Below are 7,115 nucleotides of genomic sequence, written 5' to 3'. Positions count from 1 at the left end.
TCATGTTCACACCTGGATGATCTCAATAATCCACAGCAAAGCTGTCGCACTGCGGGGTATTCCAGTCAGTCTAGGTGTCCATAGAGCACAGGTGGAATAAAGGGACCGTGCTATCTCCACGTGCTGTGTGGCGTTGAACAGACCTCAGACACCAATGATACAACAACAACAACAACAACAATAATAATAATAATGTACATTTATATAGCGCCCTTTCTCTCTAAGAGCTCAGGGCGCTTTACATGAACGAAACATACTACAAGCTACATAAATAGTTCATGACTACTCTTTCTCCAGGAAGAAGGTTCGAGTCCCCGATTGGGCATGGTGTGTCCTTGGGAAAGGCAGCATGTTTGATTGATTGATTGATATGGATACTTATATAGCGCCTATCCTCGGTCGGATGCCAAGCTCTAAGCGCTTTACAAACACGGGGTCATTTCCACAACAGACTGCCTACCTGGGTAGAGCCGACTGACGGCTGCCACTGGGCGCTCATCATTCGTTTCCTGTGTTGTTCAGTCATATTTCAGGCACGCACACATACACACTCAAACATGTAACATTTAACATTTTACGTGTATGACCGTGCATGTTCCCTCACTCCAGTCAGCTGTGCTGGGGAGGTTCAAACAGTGACAGGAAAAGATCCGACCCTGGAGCCAGTTGCATCGCTCGGACAGAAGAGCCCAGTATGGTCGTAACCCGCTACTAACTGTGTGTAGTATGGAACTGACCAATGGCGTAGTTCGGTCAACGTAGGCATTTAGTCACGTGTAACTGTCAAAAAGTTAGAACCAAGCAATGCAACTGGCTTTTGCCCTTCCTCTGTTACCTTTTGAACCTTCCTCGTGTCAATACAAGAACCTATGGTGAACGTTCTTTCTTCTTTGCTGCTCCTCACATCTGGAACAACCTTCCTCATTATATCCGTGCATCTGTTTTTATCTCTACTTTTCGCTCATCACTAAAACTTCATCCTTTTAAAACCTATCTATTAGCATTTCTCAGCTTCCTTGTTCTCCAACAGCACCCATGTCAGCTCACTTTGTATGTGTGGTTCGTCCGTCGGGATCGACGAGGACCATCTAGTCATCCTGGGGGTGGGTGGGTTGGGCTCTGTGGGTGCGCAGATGACTGGTCAGGCCAATCCGCGCCTGGAAGGTTCTGACGCAGTGTGGACAGGGGATGGTGGCGGCTGTCGGGGACTTGCTGGCACTGCTTTTCCTGGCCTGTCTGCATTGCTATGCTGCAGCGATTCTGTTGGCCTCACAGGATTTGGCACCTTTGTGGACAGCTGAACGCCACTTAGGTCTGTCCATTGCATTCAGCTCCCATGTGTCATGGCTGATGTTGAAGGCCTTCAGAGAAGCTTTCAGAGTGTCTTTGAAGCGCTTCTTTTGGCCTCCATGGGAGCGCTTGCCATGTTGGAGTTCGCCGTACAGCAGTTTCTTGGGGAGCCGGTGGTCTGGCATGCGAACTACATGGCATGCCCAGCGCAGCTGGGCCTGCATCAAGATGGTGTAGATGCTGGGCAAGTTTGCACGAGTGAGCACCTCTGTGTCAGGGATCTTCTCTTGCCACTTTATGCCGAGAAGTTTTCTAAGGCTGGTGGTGTGGAAGTGGTTCAGCTTTTTGGCGTGGCGTTTGTAGACCGTCCATGATTCACATCCATAGAGCAGTGTGGTGAGAACTATGGCCTTGTATACTTTGAGCTTCGTCTCCAGGGTGATGCCTCTCCTGTTCCAAACGTTCTTATGGAGTCTGCTGAAGGCAGCGCTGACTTTGGCGAGTCTGGCATTCACCTCGTCGTCGATGACAACTGTGTGAGAGAGTGTACTGCCCAGGTATGTGAACTTGTCCACCGCGTTCAGTCGTTGCCCGTTGATGAAGATGTTTGGTTCAACGTAAGGCTTTCCTGGAGCTGGCTGGTGCATCACCTCAGTCTTCTTTGTGCTGATTGTGAGGCCAAAGTTGTCACAGGCAGCAGAGAACTTGTCGACGCTGTGTTGCATGTCAGCTTCGGAGGCAGCGTTGAGAGCGCAGTCATCAGCAAACAGGAAGTCGTTGACGGTGTCTGTCCTCACCTTGGTTTTTGCTTGATGCCTCCTGAGGTTAAAGAGTGAGCCATCTGTGCGGTACCTGATGCCAATGCATACGTCAGCGTTTCTGAAGGCATCTGTCAGCATGGCTGAAAACATGAGACTGAACAGGGTGGGGGCAAGAACACACCCTTGCTTGACTCCGTTGGAGACAGGGAATGGTTTTGAAGTCTCTCTGTTGTCTTGGACTCGGGCCAGCATCCCATCGTGTAGTTGCCGTATGATGGTGATGAACTTTCTGGGACATCCGTACTTCGCCATGATTCTCCAAAGGCCATCTCTGCTAACAGCATCGAAGGCCTTGGTCAGATCGACATAGGTGCAGTAAAGGTCGGCGTTCTGTTCCTGACACTTCTCCTGGAGCTGCCTGGCAGCAAACACCATGTCAATAGTCCCGCATTCTTTCCGGAAGCCACACTGGCTCTCTGGTAGGAGACCTTGCTCAAGGTGCGCTATGAGACGGTTGAGTAGCACTCTAGCCAGAGTCTTGCCTGCGACGGACAGTAGGGATATTCCACGATGGTTGTCATAGGCCTGACGATTTCCTTTGCGCTTGTACAGGTGTATGATGGAAGCGTCTTTGAAGTTCTGTGGAACTGCCTCATGCTGCCAGATGAGCTGGAACAGCTGATGAAGCTTCTCATTCAGCGCCATACCACCTTCTTTGTAGACCTCAGCTGGAATGGAGTCTGAGCCAAGGGCTTTGCCATTGGATAGCAGACAGATAGCTTTCTGGGTCTCCTCCAAAGTTGGAATGGCATCCAACGACTCACTGACTGGCACCTGGGGGAGTCGGTCGATGGCTTCATCATTGATGGTGGAGGGGCGGTTCAGTACGCTGTCAAAGTGTTCAGCCCATCTCTCAAGGATCCCGTCCTTGTCAGTGATCAGGGTAGAACCATCAGCACTGAGGAGTGGAGCAGATCTGGAGGTGGTGGGAGCGTAGACTTCTTTCAGGCCGTTATAGAAGTTCTTCATGTCGTTCCTGTCTGCAAAGCCCTGGATCTCATCAGCTTTGTTGCTCAACCAGGAATCCTGCATCTGCCGCAGCTTCAGCTGGATGGTGCTGCGTGCGCTCTTCAGTGTGTCTTTCTTTGACTGGCCATTGCTGTTACAGTTACCAACCCCATGCTTCCCAATCACGCCTTCCCAGGAGGTGCTGTCACAACCAACTCTCGCGTTAAAGTCACCAAGAATGATGAGCTTGTCTGCGTTGGGAACAGTGGTGATGACAGCTTTCAGGTCCTCGTAGAACTTGTCCTTGATCTCATCCAGGTTGGTCATGGTGGGCGCGTAGGCGCTGACAATGGTGGTAAACTTCTTCCCGTTGCATATAGGGAGTTTCATCGTCATCACTCCTTTCGGGGGGCCAGCCAGCTTGCCAACGAGGGTTGTCTTCACTGCAAAGCCAACTCCAGCCTCACGTCTCTCTTCAGGTCCGCGACCACTCCAAAAGAAGAGTTCTCCTTCTTCTGCCAGTCTGGTCTCACTTAAGGCAGCGATGTCGATGTTGTACCTGGCTAGTTCACTCGCAATGAGTGCTGTGCGTCTCTGTGGTCTGGCTGAGTCGCCTCTGTCCAGAAGCGTACGCACGTTCCATGTGGCAATGGTCAGTGGGGTGCTCCTTGTTTTCTTCTTTCTTTCCTTTGTGTGTCGAGTAGGGTCCCCGTCAGCCGCGGTATGCTGACTAGGGTGGTGTGGAGCAGGCAATGTTTAGGGCACCTTTTCTAGCCCCTTCCTCATGCCATGGAGATGAGCAGTGCTGTCCTGAAGAGGGCTGCTCAGTCGCTCAGGGAGCTGCCGATCTCCACTGCTGCTCCAGTCTGTGAAAAACGACCTTATGGCCTGAGCCGCCTGTGTGCAGATCCGCGGCTGCCAGTGTACCCACACCTGTCGCTTCGTCGCTCGCCTGTCGCCACAGGGCTTGGGGAAAATGATGGTATGGGATGAAGGATGACTGATGACTTGCACGATGACTTTGTTTATAGTGAGGAGGAGTTGCACACCGTCGACCTCACTCTCTTGTCCGAGACCGTCTGTATCCAGTGGCAAGACAAGGTCAAGACGACTGGAGATGGAAACGGATGCAGTGGATGACCAGGATGTCCTATGTGCCTCATCCTGCCCTCAGCACTCCACAGTGCTCTGCCGCAACCGCCTTCCTCTCCATTGAACCATGAAGGTTTCTTCCTCAGAGTCCGCCGGATCCAGTCTTCACATGCTTGGGTAGACAAGTCCTAACTCACCGAGGGTTTAAGACCCGTCGGCTACCCTCACCTAGTTTAGCCAACCTGTCAAAGCCGTTGCCCGGGGGTTGGGCGCTGCCGCATGCTAGCAGCTTCTAGGACCCATAGGTGAGAGCTGGGTGCCGGTGGGGACCAACAGAGGACGAACCACTCCCGGAAGAGCGTGAAAAGCCCCCCCTCTAGAGGTACTACCCCCCACTTTGGATGTATGTAGAGTGGGAAAGGGAGAGTGTGTGTGTGGAGGGGTTTTGAGAAAGAGTGGTCATGAATGTTTTGTAATTTGTAATATTTCTTATTACACGTAAAGCGCCCTGAGCTCTTGGAGAGAAAGGGCGCTATATAAATGTTCATTATTATCATTTTCACGAGATGAGCACAATTTTTTTCTTTGCTTTTTTCCAGTGCACAAAATAGAGGGGAGGGGATCTCCAGGTATCTGGAAGTCCCTTGGTAAACTCTTCAGGGGCATACAGCATGCAACAGAAAAATAGAATGCCTTGTTGTTTTCAGCCAAGACTGCGCGTCCCCGAAAACGAAGCACGGCCGCCTAAATGGTGGAGTAAAAAAGAGACATACATGTCAAAACCCACTGGCACTCAGCTGTTAGGAGTGACTGTGGGAGCTGATAGTCATAATTTTATGTCCATAATTATTTATCCGTCCATCTGTCTGTCCGTCTGCCTGTCTGTCAGTGTCTGTGTATCCGTCTTTCTGTTTATCAGTCTGCCTGCCTGACTGTCTGTCTGCTGTACACGCCTATTACTGGAGTGATGGCCTAGAGGTAACGCGTCCGCTTAGGAAACGAGAGAATCTGAGCGCGCTGGTTCAAATCACGGCTCAGCCGCCGATATTTTCTCCCCCTCCAGTAGACCTTGAGCGGTGGTCTGGAGGCTAGTCATTCGGATGAGACTATAAACCGAGGTCCCGTGTGCAGCATGTACTTAGCGCACGTAAAAGAACCCATGGCAACAAAAGAGTTGTTCCTGGCAAAATTCTGTAGAAAAATCCACTTCGATAGGAAAAACAAATAATTTTTTTTTAAACTGCACGCAGGAAAAAATACAAAAAATGGATGGCGCTGTAGTGCAGCGACGCGCTCTCCCTGGGGAGAGCAGCCCTAATTTCACACAGAGAAATGTGTTGTGATAAAAAGAAATACAAATACAAATACTATGAAACCCACATCTCTTGATTCAAAGCGCACTGTTACTAGTGAATTTTTTTGTTTTTGTTTTTTGTTGTTGTTGTTTTACACTGACAAGATATGTACCTCAAGAAGCTGTAAAAATGATATATTTCTCCTTCACTAACACGCACACACACACACGCACGCACGCTCGCGCGCGCACGCGCGTACGTGAAAATGTGTTCTCACACACACACACACACACACACACACACACACACATACACACACACATAAAAACGCGGCAATAAAAATTAATAAATGCATAATTAACGACCAGCATCAGGCGACACATGATCTGTGTGCGTGCTCAGAGAATTCCTCACACATGTGCTCAGTCCTTAATGCTCCACCATCACACCTAGTGCAATCAAGTGTGTGGAAAGTGTCACAATACGAGTTTAGTGAACCAAAAACCCTGCCATGCCAGTCGAGAAAATATACATAATCGATGGAAACAACGTCACGCTATAATGACTTGGATGTCGCATGTGGCTGCAATGGAGTCTATGTCAATTCGTGTTGTGTTAATGTGTGCATCCATGCTTGCGCCATTAAAACCAAATTCTAGTGGGCCACTTACGTCCCTCAGTCTCTGTCTCTCTGTCTCTGTCTCTGCCAGCTTCACCCCTTCTGCAGACCCAGCTGACTGTTCCCAATGCATGTTTTGACTGGAACGTTTCACAAGTGTCTCTGCCGATTCAGGCAGCCTCGTTTCCCTGGGCCGATATTAAATACATTTCACTGCAGTTCTAGGGAAGAGAAAATGTCTGCCTGTCTCCTCATGCAAAGACTTATTTGAGGAGTGCATTGGCACATTCAGAAATTGTTTAATCGATGATGTAAGCACCTTTCAACCTGGGTAATGTGTCATGGTTCTAAACCCCTAATTTTAGAAGCATACATAAGTGAGGTTTCAATTGAACTGTCAAAGTGAGGGTTCTATTGAACTGTCAAATTATCTGTGGAGGAGCGCAGTATTCATAGAACCGAAGCATTTCATAGCGATCAGGATTTCCATTACTGCTCTTTTACCATTTCTGCATGGCCCACTGAAGCAGGCACTGAGGCAAAGGTCGTCCCAGAATACTGTGATTGTAATCGTCACTTCTGATCACCACTTTTCACTCGTCGACAAACATCAACCAATGCGAAACACAACATCCACTTTATCAAAACTAGCATGACCGACCAGCTTCATGTGTGGAAACACTCAACTGAGTCTGCAGTCAGGCAGGGGTTCGGACACCGATATAGCATCATCTGCAGACAGGCAGGGGTTCGGACACCGATATAGCATCATCTGCAGACAGGCAGGGGTTCGGACACCGATATAGCATCATCTGCAGACAGGCAGGGGTTCGGACACCGATATAGCATCATCTGCAGACAGGCAGGGGTTCGGACACCGATATAGCATCATCTGCAGACAGGCAGGGGTTCGGACACCGATACAGCATCATCTGCAGACAGGCAGGGGTTCGGACACCGATATAGCATCATCTGCAGACAGGCAGGGGTTCGGACACCGATACAGCATCATCTGCAGACAGGCAGGGGTTCGGACACCGATATAGCATC

This window comes from Babylonia areolata, chromosome 14 (genome assembly GCF_041734735.1).
Source record: "Babylonia areolata isolate BAREFJ2019XMU chromosome 14, ASM4173473v1, whole genome shotgun sequence".
Classification (NCBI taxonomy): Eukaryota; Metazoa; Mollusca; class Gastropoda; order Neogastropoda; family Buccinidae; genus Babylonia; species Babylonia areolata.
This window is presented reverse-complemented; position numbering follows the sequence as displayed.